The 22,418-nt window shown below is 40.0% G+C and overlaps 1 long non-coding RNA gene across 1 annotated transcript in view; it reads right to left on the bottom strand.

The window, feature by feature from the left end:
• Window positions 1-735: 735 nt before the first annotated feature.
• LOC138742827 (uncharacterized) overlaps window positions 736-22,418 on the bottom strand; it is a 50,736-nt gene continuing 29,053 nt past the window's right edge. Inside the window, exons 2-4 of the long non-coding RNA XR_011344436.1 lie at window positions 17,247-17,286; window positions 7,753-7,895; window positions 736-818 (exon numbers count right to left, since the gene is read on the bottom strand). This is a non-coding gene — a long non-coding RNA (uncharacterized lncRNA). The remainder of the gene's footprint in view (window positions 819-7,752; window positions 7,896-17,246; window positions 17,287-22,418) is intronic.

Here is a 22,418-nt window from a genome sequence, read left to right as displayed (position 1 = left end):
GTCTTGGCTTCCTCTTGAGATTCCCACTGTCTCAGAAAACGCCTATGTAATATTAGCATCCAGTGGGCAAGCACGTTTAGCATAGCAGTTAGCATAATATCATTAAAGCACCAGTGATTGGGACCGGGGTTCGAATCCCACGCTGTCTGTAAGGTGTTGGTATGTTCTCCCAGAGTCTGTGTGGGTTTTCCTCCAGTTTCTTCTCACATTGGAAATGTACCTTCTGATGAAATGTAAAGAAAGCACTCCACCAACTCATACTCAATGGTTACAGGAGGTTATGTCATTCTGAAGTTTAGAAAAAAAATCAGATACAATGTTGAAGATGTAAAGGTGAATTTTTACAAGATGTGGGACCCATTTATGGAATATTACCATAATTTAATTAATTAGGGTGTTTGGATGCTCCTTAACAGTGCTGCCTGATCTCCAAGTGTCATCCTTCATTTCCATATTAGATATGCAAGTTTCCCTATTGTCGATCATGTTGATTTTTAGCTGCTTCATTAATGACCTACCTTCCATCATAAAGTTAGAAGGAGGATTACTTGCTGTTGACTGCATCATGTTCAATTTCATTTACAACTCATCAAATGAAAGGGCTAGACAACATTGTGGAAATTGCTGATAATTGGCAAATAATATTTGCATCACAAAAAAATCCAGGGACCAACCATCTGCAACAAGTGAGTCCATCCACGTATCCTTGACATTCAATCGGATTATCGTCAGTCTTCTGCCATCTAATTATCATTCGTTGACTGGAAACGAAACAGGCTTCCCAACATATGTGCTGTACCTCAAAGAAGGCCTCGTGTCTGAAAAATCAGTAAAGTATCTTTAACTCCTATGGATGCTGTGAGACCTGCTGAGTTCCTCCAGCATTTCTGTGTTTTTACTTTTAACATAAGTACCGTGGCTACTAGACCAGGCCACAGGATTCCTGGCCCATCTCCTGAATTCCGTAAGATTCAAGTTTGAGGTATGATGGATTTTCTGAATGACCATAATCTTTAGCAACAATAAAGAACCTCCCCACCACTTAAAACAAAACACTTCTCTTGAATGACAATCCACCCATTACTTTAAATGATAATTCCCTGAACCATCAGTGCACAGTGGCAGCAATGTGCTATCTACAATCCACACTATATTGTGAAAGGTTGTGGCTGTCATGTGACAAACTACCTGCCAATCATGGTTTGGCCCTGCTCCACTCATGAGTGCATACCTTGCCAATGTTCAATTTAAATTCCTTTGCACTTGGCTTGGCCCATTGGCCTTTGTAATTGGTTTAACTTTGCTGGCATTGAGCCACTGAGCCTGTAAATTATCTGGGCTGGACTCTCCAACCCACCTGTACTTGGCCTTGGACCATTGACTGTTGTAATCAACATAACCTTGCTGGCACAAAGCCATTGGCTTGCTGTAACTGACCTCAGCTAGACCCCCAGCCCTCCACACTATAAAGGGTGCCTTGTGTGCTTGATTTACCCTCTTTGCCATCTTGGGAGCACCCTGCTTCACTCCAGCCCTAGAACTGTGGAACAGCGCTGAAGAAATTATTAGTAAGATAAGTACTGGTAAAGGATTGGGAGCATTTTAGTTAGTGTCCCTAGTAGCGTAGAGCCATGCCTGCACTGAGTCAAGAGGTGGTGGGTATTGCGTTGATTTTTCCTTAATTGTTATATGTGTGTGTGTGTGAATTTTATTCCTGGTGTGACTTTCCCACGCTTGTCAATAAATTGTGTGTGTTTTATTCCCGTTACCACTTTGCCACACTCAATATAAACTGTGAACATTTATGTGTTATTCCCTTTATTATTTTCCCACATTTGTCTTTTGGAAATAAAATCATTTACTACCAAACTGTATTCAGAGTCTTTGGTTTTGCGACCCATTGAATCTGTTTTCTCACTCACAACAGACTCCTCTGACAATGCGTCACAAACCCATGAATTATTACCTCACAACAAGAACAGAGAGCATTGGAACACCACCATCTGCTGGTTTCCCACCAAGGCTCACACTATCTGACTTGGAAGCATATTACCACTCAGTCATTGACCCTCTTTCTAAATACTGGAACTTCATTGCCACCAGGCATTCAGAAGCACCTCACTTTCAAATAGACAGTTCACCACCACCTTCATTAGGAGCAATTAATCTGGTCCTAGGCAGAAACACCCACATCTCCAACATAATAAATAAGTAGCGTCCAGGTTTTCTACTCAGTTTAATAAAGGGGCATCACATCAGTTGCAGCACTTTCTCATCAAGTGAATGCACTTTTTTAAAAAAATTGCTGCAAGGGGGCATCAAGCAAAATAGCTCATCAGAAATTAATCCTGGTAAGGAAGAGGCAGATATGAACGGTCAGGTCCTTTCATCCAAAGAAGTAGCTGGTGTCACAAGAAGCAGTATTTAACACGTTGGAAGAATCAATCATTTTTATTCCTGCCAACACAGTGAAATAGTCCAGTTGAGATCTCACGGAACTAGTGACACTGACAATGGTAAACTCCTCCTACCCTATCATTTTTTTCTGTTGATCATGAGAAGATCCATCTCCAATGCCTTTCCATATTTAATTGCATATGTAAATATGTATTTGTTCATTTCAAGTATACAATATCAATCATAAAGAATATAAAGCTGAAAATCACATCTATAGAATAGATTTTTGGAGATCCCACATTTCAATCACTTTCTACAGTTTTTTTTCCCCATTTCAACATTCATTTCCTTCCACAAGTTCGGTGTGTTGCCTCTTGATCTATCATTCATTCCAGATCTATCATTTATTTAAGCTTAGCTGCATTAGGCCTGGCTAAATGTCAATCTCCCAAGGAAATTCTAATAATTTTTATGGAATACTGTAATGTGGAAAGGATACAGATAATATGTTTTTGGAAATGGTTTAGCTCCACCATCCTGACCCCCTCACATCCCCATCTCCTGTAAGACTGGCTAGGATCAGCTTGAAAGTAATTTGGGCTTTGGTTTGATATTTTTAATATTTTAACATCTCATCTGACCTGATTATATTTGAGGGGAAGAACGATTCCCCAGTTAGACAGCGTAGCAAGAAACATATACCGCATTAGAGAAAACAAAAATATGTTTACACTATATTTTTTAATATTTCAGTAACTATCTTCCAGAATTATTTAGTGATGTAAATGTGTTACAGTGAATAGTGAGCTGAATTGGAAAAAAACATTGAGACTAAGCTAATGAACTACTTATGTAAGTAATGATAATTTTTACTGACAATATAAGTTTCTCAGACATACTCAATTGAATTTTGGAATAAATTTCTAATTCTAACTCGGCGGATAAATCCTTTAGCAGCAAAGCAAGAATAGCATTGGGCAAACTCCTCTGATAATGTATTCAAGTGCCCTGTACTAGGACCAACTCACTAACACTTTCACAAGTGAGCGTATCTATTTTCTAGGCCCTGAGAGGATGGACACCATGCTCAACTCCTGCTTTAAAGCAAGTCATTTCAGTGATGTTAAGCATTGAGCTTCCTGTTAATCACATTTATTTAGTATGACTTAATTTACAGTCCTATAGGGGGCAAATTTCATTTACGCTGATGCTAATTTCAAGGACCTCAGAAGGGTAAGAGGCTAAGTGGGTTTCAGCAAGATTCATCCTTATGATTATCAATTGATATGGATGGAACAGCTTTCATCCTTAATAGGTATAGATATGGCAGAGGTTGGTGGGATGAGGTTGTGCTGGAAGTACATTTGAGTGCACAGCATGTAATTTGCACCAATTTATTTAGAAATGAATTTTCTTAATTATGCATACATTTCATTGTTTAATTATGCATGTTCAAATGTCTGCTAACAGCTTTCTGTGAATGATGCTTTTAGTGGAAATGACAATATCAATAATTTTAATAGCCGAAGTTTAAAAGGATTGGCAAACAAAACATGTTGACTATGTGATTACTAAAAGATGTTTTTTTTTCCCTTCTAAGACAAGAATTTCAACTCATCCAATGCCAGCCAATTATTCATTCAAATAGATTTTCCCCACTTGATCGTCTGCCTGCTTAATAGATAGTGTCCTTGTACTTTAGGAAACAGGACAAAAGACAAACATCCATTACAACCCAGATTCCCACAGCAATCTTGACAATTCTTCCTCCAGCTTTGCCTTCCATAAAGAAGCAATTCAATTCCCCCCAGTTCCTCTATCTCTCTCTCTCTCTCTGTCATGTTCGCTCTTATCATACGATTTTCCATCGAGGTTCCTCTGAAATGCCTTCCTTCAGACTTAATCATAACTTTCATTCCACCCTAATTGACAAGAGTGCTGACTGCTTCCATGCGTTTGCTGCACTTTTAAAGTTCAAAGTTCAGATTTATATCAGACATCACATACAACCCTAAGGTTCTTTTTTTTTCCCTGCAGGTGTGGCAGAATTACCAGTTATTGCTTTTGCAAAAATCTATGTTCTAGAAGATATGTACATGGGTAAACAAATAAAGAATTATAAATAAACTGACTGAGCAATACAGAGATAAAAAAAATCAATAAAATACAAAAGTAAGAGTCCTTAAATGAGTCTCTCATTGAGTTTATTGTTAAGGAGTCTGATGGTGGAGGGGTAGAAGCTGTTCCTGAACCTGGTGGTGTGAGTTCCTGAGTCTTGTGCACCTATACCTCTTTCCTGATACCCTACTCTTAATTTCCAGCATTTGCAATCAATAGGTCAGCCTTCACAATTTCTCCCAGTTTCTGGAATGGACACATGTTGCCCTTTCATCATTTTGAAGGTATTCCCTCTATGACTCCCTGGTTTTGGCCTTTTATCCATACCAACCACACCCATTCATTTTGCATGTTAAGTGGAACTGCAGGAGATCCCACACTGGATGTGTCACCAGTTCCTTTCTCACCATCCAGGAATTCCTAAGTTCTCCCAAGTGAAGAGGTGATCCACCCACACCTCCTCTAATATTATTCACTACATTCAGTATTTGCAGCATGGTTTTTTCGACATTAGTAAAACTAAACACAGATTTGAGTTACCATTCTGCAGAATACCTGAATTCAGTCTTCACGGATGTTTCAGTGCTTCCAGTAGGCTGCCAGTTTAATTCTCTATCAAATTTTCAGCTTGATTTATCTGTCTATTTATAATGAGGCCCGGGTTAAGCCGAAGAAACAACACATCTTCTGCCTGGGAATGTTGCAGGTTTTCGTATTTAATATTGAATTCTAAAATCTTGAAATAGGTAGGTCCTGTTCTCTGTCTGCATCAAAACTAACCATTTCTGTTGTGTATTATAGATTTTTGACATTAGGTTCAATTATTATTCCTCTATCCATTAACACATATGAATATATTGGGCATATCTTAGAGCCTGCATTCACACCTTCATATCCTTTTGCCTGTATACTTCACTCTGTAACTCTCTAGTCCTGTAGTTTTGTTCTTTCTCCTTTCTTCCTAATTGCTCCCATTAACTGGATGACTTCTTATCCAATTTGCAACCCTTGTCTCACCCAATCAGAAGTTTTCCCATTTTTTTCTTCCATCCCTCCCCAATCTTATCTGCTACTTGGTTCATATCATCACTTCTGATGAAAGGGCCTTTGAACTTTAAATATTAACTTTGTTTTCCTTTCCCAGACCATGCTACCCTGCTCATGTTTCCAGAATTTTTTATTCTTTGTTCAGATTTATAGCATCTGCTGTCTTTTTTTAAGAATCCGCTTTGAGACCAATCTCACCATAAAGCAGTTACCTTCTGAATTAAAGAGACAATTCATTTGTTTCTGTCAATATGATTGCAAAATATGAAGAACATTAAAACCTGTCTGTAATTGTTAACACAAAAAAATATTCACTGGGCACTTTCAGAGACCATTTCTATTCAATAAACAGAAGCACTCACTTTCATTTGATTGTCTTCAGGTAATGCTAAGAATACTAAGTGCTAGAGTTCTTATTTCAACACTTACCTAATCCATCAGTGAACTAACTATTACATTGCTACAGTTACAGAATGTAAACCATAAGACATTAACGTGGAAACCACTGCATAATCTGAAATGCAATGAATTTGCATCCTGATACCTTTACTGTAGATCTGGGGAGTTGACTTTATATAATCATTCACAATATATAACAATTATAGCACGGAAACAGGCCATTTTGGCCCTTCTAGTCCTTATCAAACTAAGTATTCTCCTCTAATCCCACCTACCTGCACCTTGCCCATAACCCTCCAATCCCTTCCCGTCCATAATTCCACAGTAGTAGCTGGGAGATGTTAAATTCACATGATTAAGTAATACTAAAATTAAATATTATTATCAGTAATGGTGACTAAGAAATTACCAAATTATTCTTATTGCCCATAAAATTCTAGAATAACTAGTCCATAAAGTTTATTATTTTTCTTCCTTTGTGGAAAGAAATATGCCATGCTTACCTGATCAGGCTACTTGGTCCAGATCAACTATAATATGTTTGATTCTCGACTAACCTCTGAAGTGGTTTGTAATGGATTTATGTTAATCTTTAGTTATAAAATATATATTTCTTAGTAATGATACAGGGTCACACACAGGTCATATTACATTTACAGAGACTCAGAGAGAGAGTTCATTTCGGAGTCGCCGTGTCTGGAAGAACCTGACCTTAATGGAAATGAAGTGGGTCTTCAATGATTCAAGAACAATGGAGTGTTTGCTTTATTAAAAAAGAATTCAAGTACTCAAGAAGAACTGCTGAAGGAAGCCATTTGTTTAAACAAAAACAGTTTTTTTGTTTGTGGTCATCAGACTTCCTGGAGACAATAACCACTTAAACCTCTTGGGCAGAGATGAGGTCAGGTTTTTTATGGATGTGATGTGATAATTTGAAAAGGTGCATGCTTTTGTAAAAATGAAATTGAAACAGCAGTGATGTTATATCATATGATTTTAAGAAAGGATATAAATCAGACATTTTGGGTCAGTAGGAAGAAATCCTACCTCCTGTGAATTCAGGATTGCTTTCTCTGTCAAGAGAAGAAGTACAGTTTCAAAAGCCTTTGAAAAGGATCTGTGTTCTTCTTATTAAAAGAAGGAACACCCAATGGAATTTTAAAATAAAATAGCCACTACGACTACTCATTTATGAAAATAGATGCAGGCTCGTTTGCGTCCAGAGGAATGGTCACTTTTGATTAAGAAGTTTGAAATCATCGTGAAAGATACAGACTCTGTAACTCCAAAGGAAAATGGGAGGATGTTTGTGAAAAATCACTCATATCGAGGATTGAAGAATTTTGTTCGTTTGAAGGAACATTGTTTTGAAAATGACTTTACAAAAAGGAATTTGTGAGTTTTAAAGAAGTTTGATGATTAGATGTTTCAATATACTTAATTATTGCTTTTCAGCAACAATGTAAAGAAATCTGATACTTCAATTTTGCTTCATAATTTCTTCTGAACCACAATTTAAAAAGATCCTCAAGTTCAATGAGATGTTTGAAACTAGACTTTAAAATTGACTTTTTCAGAATCAAGCTTAAACTGTAATAGTTTGGGATTTAATCACACACACATACACACACTCACACACATGCACGCACACACACACACACACACACACACACACACACACACACACACACACACACAAACTCACTTGCTTTAAGATAAAGTTAAGTTTAGATGTAAGTAAGAATTACAATGTTATTAATCATTTAATAAAAACAATAACTTTGAATTTACCATTGTCAGATGAATTTTCCATCGCTGTTCCTTTATTGGTACTAATAAGATTTTATTAGTTCGTAACAGGTTTAGCAACCCATTCTGTTCAATGAAGCTGTGGGGTGGGCAATAAGTTCAGGTGTAGCCAGAGATCTTGATTTCTGTGAACAAACAATTAACAAAAAGAAATGTGTGTTCAAATGTGTGAAGGGGAGGGAATGCTCATCTGAACATCCATCCAGGGATAAAGTTACATAATGCAACAGGAATAGGTGATTCCAGTAAAATAATGGATTTAAGTTAAACAAGAAAATGTACAGATGCTGACATTAAGTGCAATACACAGATGTGCTGGAGAAGTTCAGCAAGTCAGATAGCATCTATTGGAAGCTTGTCAGCCTTTTTCTCTTCTACCCTTCCATCTGTATCCACCTATCAACTCTTACCTTTTAGCCTGGGCTCCTCCTCTGCCCCTTCCTTCCTGCTCCCTCTCCTTCCCCCTCCCATCTTCACCCTCTGCCCACTTTTTCTTATACCTGACGAAGGCCCCAGACGTGAAACATTGATTGCCCATCTAGTGGATCATGCTGTTTCTCCAGCACGTTTGTGTATTGAATAATAGACTGAAACATTGTATGGTTCTGAGAAGGATTGCATGACTGCCCCACCAAGTTGCTGCTCAAAGCTACTCTCATATTATGAGGTGCAAGATCTGCTATGTGCCAAAGATTTATTGTCAGAGTACATATGCTGAGATCCTTTCCCCTGTGGGCCAGGCAAAATTTCTACTTACCAGTAATGCAAAAAAGAGTACTCAGAAAGGATACGTATACAAAAGAGAGAAATGTAAATATTGAAAAAGTGTAAACAAACTGATTGCCAATACAGAAAAATATAATACAGTATGATAAATAATACATATAAATATCTAATATATAAATATGAATATAATTATATATAGGACTCCATTTTGAAACACAATTTTCCTTCAAAATTAACAATATTTTGAGCTTCATTAACATGGTAATACGAACTTTGATTAATACAGCTGAAAATATGTTTATGGCCATAATATGTCTTTTATCACAGAGCCAATTCACTATTTTTGAGTAATTATGTTTTAATGTTTCCAGTTAAATGCATTATAATCTAGAATTCCTTTGTAAATGGAATATCACTGTACTGGCATAAGTCCTTGTATCCTCAGACATCAACAGAAACTCCAAAGCAATTAAAAAAATAACATAAAGCCTTGAATTCCATGGAAGGTGTCTTGGACAAAAACTTTTCCCATCCCTTGCATCAATGTCAGGTGAAATTCAGCAGAAGGAATGTACAGAGACAAGAGACTGCAAATGCTGTAACATGCAAGAACTCAGGAGATTGAGCAGAGACAAAGGGCCAGTCAAAGTTTTGAGTCTTTACTGAAACTGTTTTGTTGCAAAAGGAAAGCATAGCTTAGCCCAGTCAATCTCAACAGGGGCCATGCAGACCCCATGAGGGCCACAGTAAATTTAAGGGGGACCACAGACTGAAATAATTTTAAAAATGCTGTTTCTTATATAGTCAATGGGAGAGAAATACAGAAGAAACCATTTAAACCGGACTGCTTCACATGGAAGGGGGCCCATAAACTTTGAGCAAAGTCCTAAGGCAGCCATAGACAAGAATGGCTACTGATACTCCAGCATTCCAGTGGCAACTAACTTTACATTGTAAGTAAACCAGTATTAATTGTTGTGCAGTATCGACTGTCCAAAGAGACCTCAATCATTGCTACTGTGTTGTTTTCATTCAAACCCCCATGATTAAAATAAATATTATAATGAGGAGATTTATCCAGGTAGTATTGAATAAACACTTTGATAACTACTGGGAAGCACATACAATTATTTAACATGTACAGGTTGCTTCCATATCTAAAGCCTTTTTAAGGATATTTTTTAGAGGGAATGAAATGGTAATAACATCAGATAACTGTGGTGAAACCACTGTTAATAGTAATTGTTATTAATGTTGTTTATATGTGTATGACTGGCCCGTCCCTTGCAGATTGTACCTGTGGCTCCTCCCCCTTGATTCTCCTAACCCCTGTTAGGAGAATTACATGATAGAGGAATTAGGGGATATGGGGAGAAGGCAGGTAGGTGGAGTTAGGTCATAAATTAGATCAGCCATGATCGTATTGAATGGCGGAGCAGGCTCGATGGGCCATTTTTGGCCTACCCCTGTTCCTACTTCCTATGTTCCCCTCCCCCAGAAGAAGCTTGGGTCTCGGGTCAGCAATATAAGATGTGCCATCTGCTTATGGTAATAGAAGCCAATTAGTCAGGTAATTTCTAGTCTTTGGAGATATTGATAGCGCATTAATTTTATTACCATCAATTTTTTGGAATGGACAAGTTGAGACCAGAGAGGCTGGAAATCAACCAGCTATCACCAGAAGCATCTGGCAAGTTCAAACTCTGGCAACATTGCTTCAACATGTCTGCAGGCCTCCACCGAGATTGTCCAATCCATCGCAAATAAACTGCACTTACTGTTTTCACAGGTCGGGCACCATGTTTACCCGATGGTCAGAGACTGCGAGACATTCACTGAAGCAATGAACATTGTGGAGGCACTGGCCCAGGTGAATGGAGTCTACGCCAGGCACATCTTATCCACATGTAAGTAACAACATGGGGAGTCCATTGATAATTACTTTTGAGTCCTTCCATACCTCAGACAGGCCTGCAGCTGCAAGGCCATGTAGGGAGAAGAGCACATGGAAGAGCTGATCTGAGATGCCTGCTACACAGGCAGCCCCATCTTGAGAAACGTGACCGCCATCATCTTGGGAAGTGGGATCACAGACCTCCCCCTATCCCGACCTGACTACATCCGCTGCTGCTGGTGAGCACTTGAAGTGCTATTTCTGAGGCCAGCAGAAGCACCCCAGGAAGTGTTGCCCAGTGAAGGATGTGGTCTATTCCGCCTGTGGAAAGATGGGACACTACATGAATATACGCATATCCAAGCAATCTTCTAACCCAAGCAGCGGAGCGTGCAGGCAATGGGGCTTCCACCGACACTTCTGACAAAAAAACAACAGAACCATGTGTTCACCATGGGGGCTGCCATCTTGGATGCCATAATTTTACCAGACCATGAACCAGTACAGAAAATCAGACAGCGATGCTACTCTGACTTCAATCTCACTCAACCAAAGCAGCTCTTATCAGCTCGCCAGGTCAATGATGGACATAGACATAAAAGTTTGTTTCCCTACCTCAGGAAGTCCTCGTCGGGGACCACACTGCTATCCTGGTTGATGTCCCCAGGGCCAGTCCTGCTTCAGAAACATGTAAGAAGCCATAAGTCTGACCAACTGGTTGAGAGGGTCCACCTCCTCCATGCCAACCCCTAGTTCGCCTATGTGGCAAACCCAGATGGGCATGAGGACACTGTGTCCACCCAGGACCTGGTGCACGTGGGAGACCCATGACATACCATGTCACCCTACCCCAACTCTCTCAGTTCAGTCACCAGTCACCCAACCCACTGACAACAACCAAATCGTACAGGAGTCAACAGCTGAGACACAGCCAGTGCTATTATGGTCACAACAGCAGACATGACCACCAGACAGACTGAATTTGTTTTGGACATGGAACCTACTTTACCCCACTGGGCTTCTTTTAAAAGAGGGGGAACTACTGTTAATATTGTTTATATGTATATGGCTGGCCCACCTGTGGCACCTTCCCTTTGATTCCCCTAATAAACCCCTCCTCCAGAACAAGCTCGGGTTTCAGGTCAGCAACATGAGACCTGCCTTCTGTTTATGGTAATGAAAGCCTATCAGTCAGGTAACTTCTATTCTCTAGAGTTATTGATAGCGCGTCAATAACAAATAAATCTCAAAAAATGCCATGCCTGAATTAACCAAGTACACATTTACTAAAATTCAATTCTTATCTGATGCTATGTGTGACAAAAAGCATACAATTTGAGTTTGATTTTCATGACAAGCACTGAAGCTTTAATTTATCTCTGCTTGTTATAGCCTACCCATTAAGGAAAAGGTATTTACATTCAATCCTTGTTCTTTTGGATCTGTAAGAATGTCACCTTTTACCACATCAGAATCTGGTTAGAAATCTGAACTGGAGTTGTATCACAGCTTGATATTGAAAAAATAATTGAAAGCTTCTATAGCTAATACCTTTGCATAAAAGAGTCAGAAATAAGTGGAAATAGAATAGATGGAAAATCAATGGTTGGAAAGTTACATGCAGAACAACCATCATTTATATTTATTGTTTGCACTGATTGATATGTCCTGATCCTACCCACCACTCAGGATTCAATTTATGTGAAAATAAACTGTTTTCTTTTTATTAAATAGAGCACAGAACAACACAGCACAGGAACAGGTCCTTCCATCGACAACGTTTGCATCGAACATGATGCCAAATCTAACTACATCTCCAGCCTGCATATGATCCAGATCCCTCAATTCCTTCCACATTCGTGTATCTACCATCATATCTGATTCTACTACTGCTTCTGGCAAACCATCCCAGCACCTATCACTCAATCTTTTCCCTGCATATCTTCTTTCAAATCTCCACCTTGAATGCATGCCCTCTAGTATTTGACATTATTACATGAGGAAAAATATTCTTACTAGCTACCTTATCACTGGCTCTTGTAATTTTGTAAATGTCTGTCAGGTCACCCCTGAGCTCCAGATAAGCAAACCAAGCATATCCAACGTCTCCCCATAGCTCATGCCCTCCAATCTAGAAATCATCCTGGTTTAAAACAGTGCTGGAGAAACTCAGCAGGTCAAACAGTGTAATTTATGTAGCATGACCAATGTTTCAGGCTTGAGCCCTTCATCAAGGTATGAGCAAAATGTAGACAGACATCCAAACAAAATGGTGGTGCAGGTGGAGGAGCATCCTGGTTAATCTCTTCTACAACCTTTTCAAAGCCTCTGCATTTTTCATGCAATAGCTTGATCAAAATCAGATATTATCCATGTGGCCTAACCCAAGTTTGACTTGGATGCCTTGTGACATTCTTACTCTTATATTCATTGCTCCAACCAATGAAGGCACATACATTATGAACCTTCTTTACCAACCTGTCTACTGGTGTGACCACAATGGACCCTCAGATCGCTCTGTACATCACTGCTGTGACATTCCCACCATTAAATGAATATTTTCCCTTACATTTCACCTCCAAAAATACAGCATCTCACCCACACTTGGATGAAGCTCCATTGCCACTTCTTTACCCAAATCTGTAACTGCCCTGTAAACTACAGTCTCGTTTGTTAATCCTTTACACCGTCCATATCTCCAGCAATCTTTGTGACAGTTGCAAACTTACTAAACCACCCAGTGACTATTTCATCCACTTTTTAATCTCATAAAAACAGGTCTGTATTGGTCGGGTAAAAAGCAATTGTAATGGAATTACTAGCTTGCAGAACTCAGGCCTTGAGAACGAGTCTGCTAATTATCAATGCAATCACAAAGAAGGCTCACCAGAAGCTACACTTTGTGAAAGGTTTGAGGAGATTTTGCATGTCATCAAACACCTGCAAATTTCCACAGATATACCACGGAGAGCATTCTGACTGGTTGCATCACTGTCTCGTATCCAGGTGCCAATGCACAGGACAGGAAAAGACTACAGAGTTGTAAGCTTGGTCAGCATCAAGGGCATCAGTTTCCACTACAAGAGGTACCTGGATGAAGAGGCAGAAAGATGTGTCAATAAGTTTGTGGATAACACGAAGGTTGGAGGAGTTGTGGATGGAGCTGAAGGTTGTCGAATGTTACGAGGATATAGACAGGATGCAGAGTTGGGCAGAAAAGTGGCAGATGGGTTTCAATCTAGATAAGTGTGAAGTGATGCATTTTGGAAGGACAACCAGAAGGCTGACTTGCTTACTTAAGTGTGTGGATGAACGGAGGGGCCTTGGGGTTCAAATCCATACTTCCCTCAAGGTCACCTTGATAGTTAGTTAAGAAGACCTATGCAATGCTAGGATTCATTAATAGTGAGATTGAGTTCAGGAATAGAGAGGTCATGTGCAACTCTACAAATCTCTGGTTCAGTTCTGGTCACCTCATTATAGGAAGGATGTGGAAGCTATGGAGAGGGTGCAGAGGAGATTTACCAGGATATTGCCTGGATTGGAAAACATCTTATGCGACAAGTTTAGCAGAGCTGGGACTTTTCTCTTTGGAGTGTAGAAGGATGAGAGGAGACTTGATAGAGTTCTACAAGATTATGAGAGGTATAGATAGGGTGGACAGCCAGCACCTGTTTCCCAGAGTAAGATCAGCAAATGCCAGAGGACATATGTACAAAGTGAAGTGAGGAATGTTTAGGGGAGGTATCGGGGTAAGTTTTTTTATTTATAAGGAAAGTTGTGGGTGCCTGGAATGATTTGTTGGGGATGGTGGTGGAGGCTGAAACATGGGGAGCATTTAAGAGACTCTAAGACAGACACATAGATGAAAGAAAAATAGAAGGTTATGGGATAGGGAGGGTTAAGTACTTTATTTAAGGAAGAAGTATGTTTCATCATGTATCCATATGTGTGAGTTCTTAGACAACACATGGATGAAGGAAAAGGTTCTTTACTTTGAAGTTGTTGTAAACAGTACCACAAGGCATGCCATGAGGCTGTAAGCCTCCATTACAGATCTTGCATACTGTGTCTCCTGCTCTGTGTCATCCCCTGCTGGCAACCAGGTATAATCGAACAGGAGTTATAATCCTTAAGGCATTGCTAGTTGCATTGCAACCATGATCACTGTCATTACAGAATATATGGGTCAGCACAATATCGAGGACTGAAGAGCCTGTACTGTGCTGTATTGTTCTAGGTTCTATATTCTATGTTTTGAAAACAGCCTCTACCCTCAAGGATCCTCATCACCCACACCATGCCCTCTTTACACTGCTACCATTGGACAGAAGATACAGGAGCCTGAAGGCGAACACTTAGCACCATGAAGACAGCATCTTCCTCTCTGCCATCAGATTTCTGAATGGACAATGAACCACAGACATGACCTCAATTTCTCTTATTTGTTGCAGTAGTTTATTTATTTTTCAATGTAACTTTATAACAATATTCGCCCTGTGAAGAAGCTTCTGCAAAACAACAAATTTTGTGACATGTTCATGTCAATAAGTTGTGATTCTGATTCTAAAAAAAAACAATTTACCCAAAAATACAGTAAAAACACAGAAATGCTGGAGGAACTCAGCAGGTTTTGCAGTGTCCACAGGAGGTAAAGATATAAAACCAATGTTTTGGGCTTGAGTCTTTTCTCAAGGAATGAATGAAAAGCACTATTGTACCTTAATTAAAAGTAGGACAGGGCAAGGAGTAGATGTAATACTTCCCTGCTCCTCCCTTCTCTCCCTTCCGCAGGAACCACTACTTCCATGAGTCCCTCCTCCCTTCCCACTAATCGTCCCTTGGCACCCGTCCCTGTGACCGCAGGAGGTGCACCACTTGTGCCCATACATCGTCCCTTACCACCATTCAGGGTCCAAACAGTCCTTCCAAGAGAAGCAACCCTTCATGTGAATCTGCAGGGGCCAGCTATTGCATCCGGTGCTCACATTGTGTTTTCCTTTGCAGCAGAGAGACTTGTTGCAGACTGGGAGAGCACCTTGTCTGCCACAATGGCCACCCATTTCAATTCTCCTCAACTTTCCCTTACTGACATGTCTGTTCATAGTCTCATGCACTGCCAGACTGAGGCATCATGCAAATTGGAGGAACATCATAAGGGGACAAGAGAAGATGTGTCTGATTGATGGATCATATCGTAGATTGCGAAAATGGCAGAGGATGATATGTTAGATGTGGAGGCTGATGGGGTGGTAGGTGAGGACAAGGGAGATCCTGTCCTTGTCGCACATGGGGCAGAGAGGATCAGGGCAGATGTGCGGGTAATGGAGGATATACAGGAGAAGGCCAAATTGATGGTGGTAGAGGGGATCATCTCTAATGATCTGGCATGGAAGACCAAAGAAATATTTACAAATATTTACAAAACTAATTCATCTTGAGGCGTAGGACCTCGACACATGTAGAAGACCAAATGACTTTAATTGGAAGCTGAACAGCTAGACTGGTGAATATTGTGAGGCATAAATATTTGCCTTGTTAGTCAGCTTTGGCATGTGATTGATAGATGTCTATCAGTGGGTAGCACAAGCTCATGGTTGCAATTTTAACCAGGAAAGTGTGGGCTGTAAGGCAGCCCATCAGATTTCTGCTTGGAACAGATCATGATTGATGACAAGCACAGTCTCAAGCTCCTAAGACAAGCCGGTGTTTGTATGGAATTCCCAAATGGTGATGTGAAGGATGTAAGCTCCTTGTATCAGTTGATTTGTAACTGTATTAATATGTTTGCTTATACTGCTACATCATTTTATTAACATTATTTTCTTAGTTTTGCTCTGGTTGAGTAGCATTTTAATAAATATTATTTGTAATCTAAATTTGTTGAAGAATCCTTTCTCCATCATTGATTCAAATCCTTAGAACCCCAGTACTGATACCTTACAGAACACCTCTGATAATCGAGCTCCAGCCAGTATAACACCCTTCCATCTCTACCCTTTTCCTTCTAAAGGCAAGCCAATTCTGAATCAAAGGTAAAAGCACCATGCTGGAGAAATTCAGCAGGTCAAACAGTGTACAGCAAAGATATATAAACTGTTGGGAGGGGGAGGTGGGCGAGTGGGGGAAGGTTCAATCCCCGTTTGCTCTCTCTTCTCTATCCCTCTGTCTCCTTTCCTCCAGATCACTACCCCCCCCCCTTCCATTTCCATTCACAGAGCCATTCCCTCCCTTTGCCGTGCCCTCCCACCCTTCTTCACCTATTACATACTACCTGTGGGACTGTGCTCCTCCCCCTATCCCTCTGCACCTATCATTTTTTTTTAGCTCCTGCCTACATTTTGCTCATACTTTGAGAAGGGCTCAAGCCCGTAACATTGGTGATGTACCTTTACCTTTGCTATATAAAATGCACTGTTTGACTGGCTGAGTTTCTCCAGCACTGTGTTTTTACTTCAGTCATGGTGTCTTTGAACTTTTGTGTTTTACTTCTCAATCCAAGCTATCAATTCACCATGGATCCCATGCACCCATACATTCTGGATCAATCTACCACGAGGAACCTCATCGAATGCCTTACTAATGTCCATGTAGGCAGCATCCATTGCCCTCCCCTCATCAACAACCTTCATAACCTCAATTAAGTTTGTAAGACTTGACTTGCCCCATATATAGCCATGTTGACTGTCCTAATATGGCCACACATTTCCAATTGCATGTAAACTTCTGTCAAATAAATTTCAGTGAGTAAATAAGACGTACGCAGGTGCCACAGTGGATTTTTTGTGGAGTGACTTCAAGTTGCTGGAAAGTGTTGTGAAATATATGAATGAATATCAAAAAGTGGCATGCTTACATGTTAGGCATTCTTCTGAGAGAAATAATCCAGGAGTTCCCTGCATTAGAACAAATATAAGCTTTGTTAAAGAGAATCAATTATGCTCACTTCCAGAAGACTCTTCACTTCGGCTTGACCTGCAAGCAATAGCCTAGCGAAATATGAATGTCTCTGGGGGCTTGTGAGTTCTCAGCAAAGAATATCTCACCATGAAAAATTTCCCACAGGATAGAAATGGTCCGTCAATGAGGCTTCAGTAACCACCGCATTAATGGTATTTCCAAGGAACTTAATGGTTTGAACACCCTTCCATTCTTATGTGGATAAAAGCTGAAGTAAATCAAATGATTGTAACTACTGTACTTTTGATAAAAACAATTGTTCATCTTAGCATGTAAATATGCAATCAAAAATACTTGGTGGAGTGGTTTGTTGAGAATAAACATTAGAGATTCACTGAAATGCTGATGAAGTGATATAATACTTGCATTTATATAGTTGCCAATCACTTTGCTTTCAGAATTTCCAAAGGACGTTACACCCAATTATATGGGTTCACTTATTGGTCTCAGATTAATTTCACACAGTTCCAAAAAAAAAATTACTGCCCACTTCACATTTGGAGCGACCCAGAGTGGACTACTTTTGAGCACATTACTGGCTTCCTTTGGACATGTCAGAAAATTCATCTCTTTATTTTCAGTGGGATTTTTGTTCTCCCCAGTAATATTTCACATTTAAATTTTTTTTTAATATAGATATACAGCGTGGTAACTGGCCCTGTCGGCCTATGAGCCAGTGCTGCCCAATTGACCAAAAAGTCCAGTACATTTTTGGAGGGTGGGAGAAAACCGGAGCACCCGAAGGAAGTCCACACAGACACGGGGAGAACGTACAAACTCCTTACAGACAGCACCGGATTCGAACCCGGGTTGTTGGCACTGTTACAGCATTGAGCTAACTGCTACATTAACCGTGCCATCCTTCCTGACATAAAACTTCCCCAAATGACAAAATTCAATCCTACTCTTGTTGTAGTTCTTCTCATTGACTAATAGTTTTATAAATTTCATTTTCATTGAAAATGCATTTTTTAAGGCCTATCACTCACACAATACCCTTTGTCTACACTGACAGCTCTCACTTCCCATAATATCAAATACAACCACATATGATCATTAATGGCTTTCCTTGCGGATGCCAAGGTCACAATCATCTTCAGTTTCCTCGTCTTAGAATGCTGCACCTAACCTCGGCCGTATCTCACAGCTTGCTGCTCTACTCCAATAGCAAGATCACTGAAAATCGAGAAGAAATTACTTTCTCTGCTTTTCCTTCCATCCACAGAAGTAGCCAGAACAGGCCAGAGCTTCTCTAAAGTGCAGGCTGTACCCATGTTGTCACAGACACTTCACTGGCAATTGGTGAGAGTGGTGAGAGTGTGGAATGAGCTGCCAAATTATGTAGTGAATGCAGACTCAGTAAGGGCATGAAACCATAGAACACTACAGCACAGAAAGAGGTCCCTTCAGCCCCTCTAGTCTATGCTGAACCATTCTTTTTACCCAGCCCCACTTACCTGCACCCAGTCTAGTTCATTGCCCTCCATACCTCTCCCATGCATCTACCTCTCCAAATTCTTCTTAAATGTGAAATTAAAACCCAAATTCACCACCTCAGCTGGTAGCTCATTTCACACTCCCACCACTCTCTGTGTGAAGAAGTTTCCCTTTATGTTCCCCTTAAACTTTTCCTCTTTCACTCTTAACCCATGTCCTCTGGTTTTTATCTCACCTTCCCTCAGTAGAAAAAGCCTATCTACATTTACTCTGTCTATTCCCCTCATATTTTAAATACCTCTATCAAATGTTCCCTCATTCTTCTAAGCTCCAGGGAATAAAGTCCTAAATGTTTAAACTTTCCCTGTTCCTGAAGTCCAGGCAACATTCTAGTAAATCTTCTCTGCACTCTTTCTACCTTATTGATATCTTTCCTAGAGTTAGGTGGCTAAAACTGCACACAGTGGCTTCACCAATGTCTTATACAATGCTTTGATTTATGAATGCCAATATGCCAAAAGATCTCTTTACAAACCCATCCACTTGTGACTCCACTTTCAGGGAATTATATATCTGTATTCCCAGGTATCTCTGTTCTACTACACTCCTCAGTGACTTCCCATTCACTTTGTACATCCTTTCTTGGTTTATCCTTCCAAAATGCAACTCTTCACACTTGTCTCTATTAACTTCCATCTGCCATTTTTCAGCCCATGTTTCCAACAGGTCCAGATCCCTCTACAAGTTTGAAATCCTTCTTTGCTATTCACAAAGCTTCCAATCTTAGTGTCATCTAAAAAATTCCTGATCCAGTTTATCACATTATCATCCAGATCATTAATACAGATGACAAATAACAATGCTCCCAGCATGGATCCCTGAGGCACACCACTAGTCACAGACCTCCAGTCTGAGAAGCAATCATCCACACTACTCTCTAGCTTCTCCCGTCCAGCCATTGTCAAATCCAGTACACAACTTAGCCACAAACACCTAGCGTCTGATCCTTCCTGACTAACCTCCCATGTGAGACCTTGCCAAAGGCCTACTAAGGTCCATGTAGACAACATCTGCAGCCTTTCCATCATTATCTTCATCAGCTTTCCGGTTAACCTCAAAAAACTCTGTAAGATTGGCTAAACACAATCTACCGTGCACAAAGCCATGTGGACTATCCCTAATCAGTTTCTGGCTATCCAAATAATTGTATATCCAATCTCTTGGTACACCTTCCAATAATTTACCTACGATTGACATCAAGCTCACTGATCTATAATTTCCAGGATTAATTTTGGAACCTTTTTTTAAACAACAATCAATGTGAGCTACCCTCCAATCCACTGGCACCACACTGGTGGCTAAGGAGAGTTTAAATATTTAAGAAAAATTTGGATAGGTACCTGGATAGAAGGGGTATGGAGGGTTATAGTCCAAGTGCAAGTCAATGGGACTAGGCAGAATAATTTGGCACTGACCAGATGAACTGAAGGGCATGCTTCAGTCCACTAGTGTTCAATGGTTCTAATTCTGAATGTGTCGTGATGAGTAGCTTCAGGCCAAACACAGACTATTCTTTTTCTCCCATTGTTAATGCTTGATTCCTGCTTAAGCTTTGATTGGCAATACAGTATTAAAACATAAAAAGGTAGATGTCTGATTCTCTGCTGCTTCCACAGAACGAACAACAACAAAAGAAATTGCAAGCACCTTTCAGGTGGAATCCTGGTTGGAAAGAGATTGTTGTCGACTTCAGCAAGGACCGGGGGATTCACTCTTCGCTGACCATTGAGATTATCAAGAGTACTAAGTTCCTTGGTGTGAACTTGGTGGAGAATCTCACCTCATCCTTTAGCACCACCTCCAAAGTCAAGAAAGCCCAGCAGCGCCTCTACTTCCTGTGAAGGCTGAGGAAAGTTCATCTCCCACCTTCCATCCTCACTACATTTTACACAGGATGTATTGAGAGCATCCTGAGCAACTGCATCACTGCCTGGTTTGGAGTCTGTGCCACCTCAGACCATAAGACACCGCATAGGATAATGAAGTCAGTGGAAAAGATCATTGGGAACTCTCTTCCTACCATGACGGACATCTACAACACACGATGCATCCAGGAAGCAATAAAAATTGTGAAGGACTTCACACACCCTTCATCTAATCTTTTCTCCATTTTACCATCTGGTAGGAGGTACCATAACACTTGGGCCTTACGTCTAGATTGGGCAACAGTATTTTTTTCCCCAAGCCATCAGGCTCCTGAATTCCCAGAACACATGCGGATAGTGTACAGTTGACATTTATTGTATATGTCTCTATTTATGTAAATGTACTCCAAGGTCCTGGAGAAACACTTGGTATGAATGACAAATAAAGGTGACTTGAGTTGACAATGCCATTTAGGTCAGCTCAACACCTTATTCCCACTCTCTCCCAATAATCCTTTGATGTTTATCCTATCTTATATATATTCAACAATTTGACCTTTCTTGCCTTTACTGATGGAGAACTCCACAGGCTTGTTGCTCTCTAAAGGAAGAAATTTCTCCTCCTCTGCATTTAAATGTATTATCACCTATCCTGGATCTGATACTCCTGATTCCAAACACTGCATGAGTGGCCAGGTAAAAACTGATGAGTGGCCAGGTAAAAACCCCTGCCAACATCCAGAATTTTGTACTTTCCAAAGAGGTGCCCACTGATTTTTTGAAATTCTCGTCATTGTCTCTCTTCCTTTCAATAGTCCTGCCATCTGTTTATTAAACAGTTCAACTTTTGGAAACTGACAGAGAAATGTAACAACTGAGAACCTCATAAATTAAACTCGTGATCTTCATGTAACTTCTCAAGCAGTGGAAGAATGACCCACAATTTAATTTAATGTTTATATTTAGACATACAGCATGGTAACAGGCCCTTTTGGCCCATGAGCCTGTGGCGCCCAATTACACCCAAATGACATATAACACCCTTGTATGTTTTGAAGACATTCCATCAAGATCATTAGCTTTCATTCTGTTGAAGAAGGAATAAATTGTCTAGATCACCAGAGAACTGGTCTTCTTTGAAGAAGTGCAATCACTTGTGCATTCCTGACATAACAGTCATTAAAGTATATCTGAAAGCCAATGCCTCCAGCTCTGTAACAATCCTATGGATCTGCATTGGAGTATAAGCCTAGATTTTTGGGTCATGTCTCTGGAGTGGGAGTGGAACACACTATATTTTTATACTTTTTGGGGGATCTAGGCATGGCAGAAAGGTCAACATTCATTGTTCTCAAGTGCCTTCAACCAGAAACATTAACTTTGCTTCTCTTCCCAAAAATGCAGCCTCCCTTGGCAGATAGAAAATGTTTTGAGGGATATGAGCCAAACACAGAAAAATGGCACCAGCTCAGATGAGCAACTTGGCCAAATGAACAAGTTGGGCCAAAAGGTCTGTTTCCATTCTGTACAATTCTGTGATCTTATGACTCTACACAAAATTATAAAATCCGATAAAATAAAATAAATTGTAAAATACAAATTCAGAAAAATTTTATGTTAACATTTCTTACCTTCTAAGTAATACATAGCCATCTCATGCACCAAATTAGTGAATGCCATGACTAATTTGAGGGGTGGGTCAAGAA

The sequence above is a fragment of the Narcine bancroftii genome, chromosome 9 (genome assembly GCF_036971445.1).
Source record: "Narcine bancroftii isolate sNarBan1 chromosome 9, sNarBan1.hap1, whole genome shotgun sequence".
Classification (NCBI taxonomy): domain Eukaryota; kingdom Metazoa; phylum Chordata; class Chondrichthyes; order Torpediniformes; family Narcinidae; genus Narcine; species Narcine bancroftii.
Note: the sequence above shows the minus strand (reverse complement) of the source record. Positions and strands in the feature narration are given on the sequence as shown.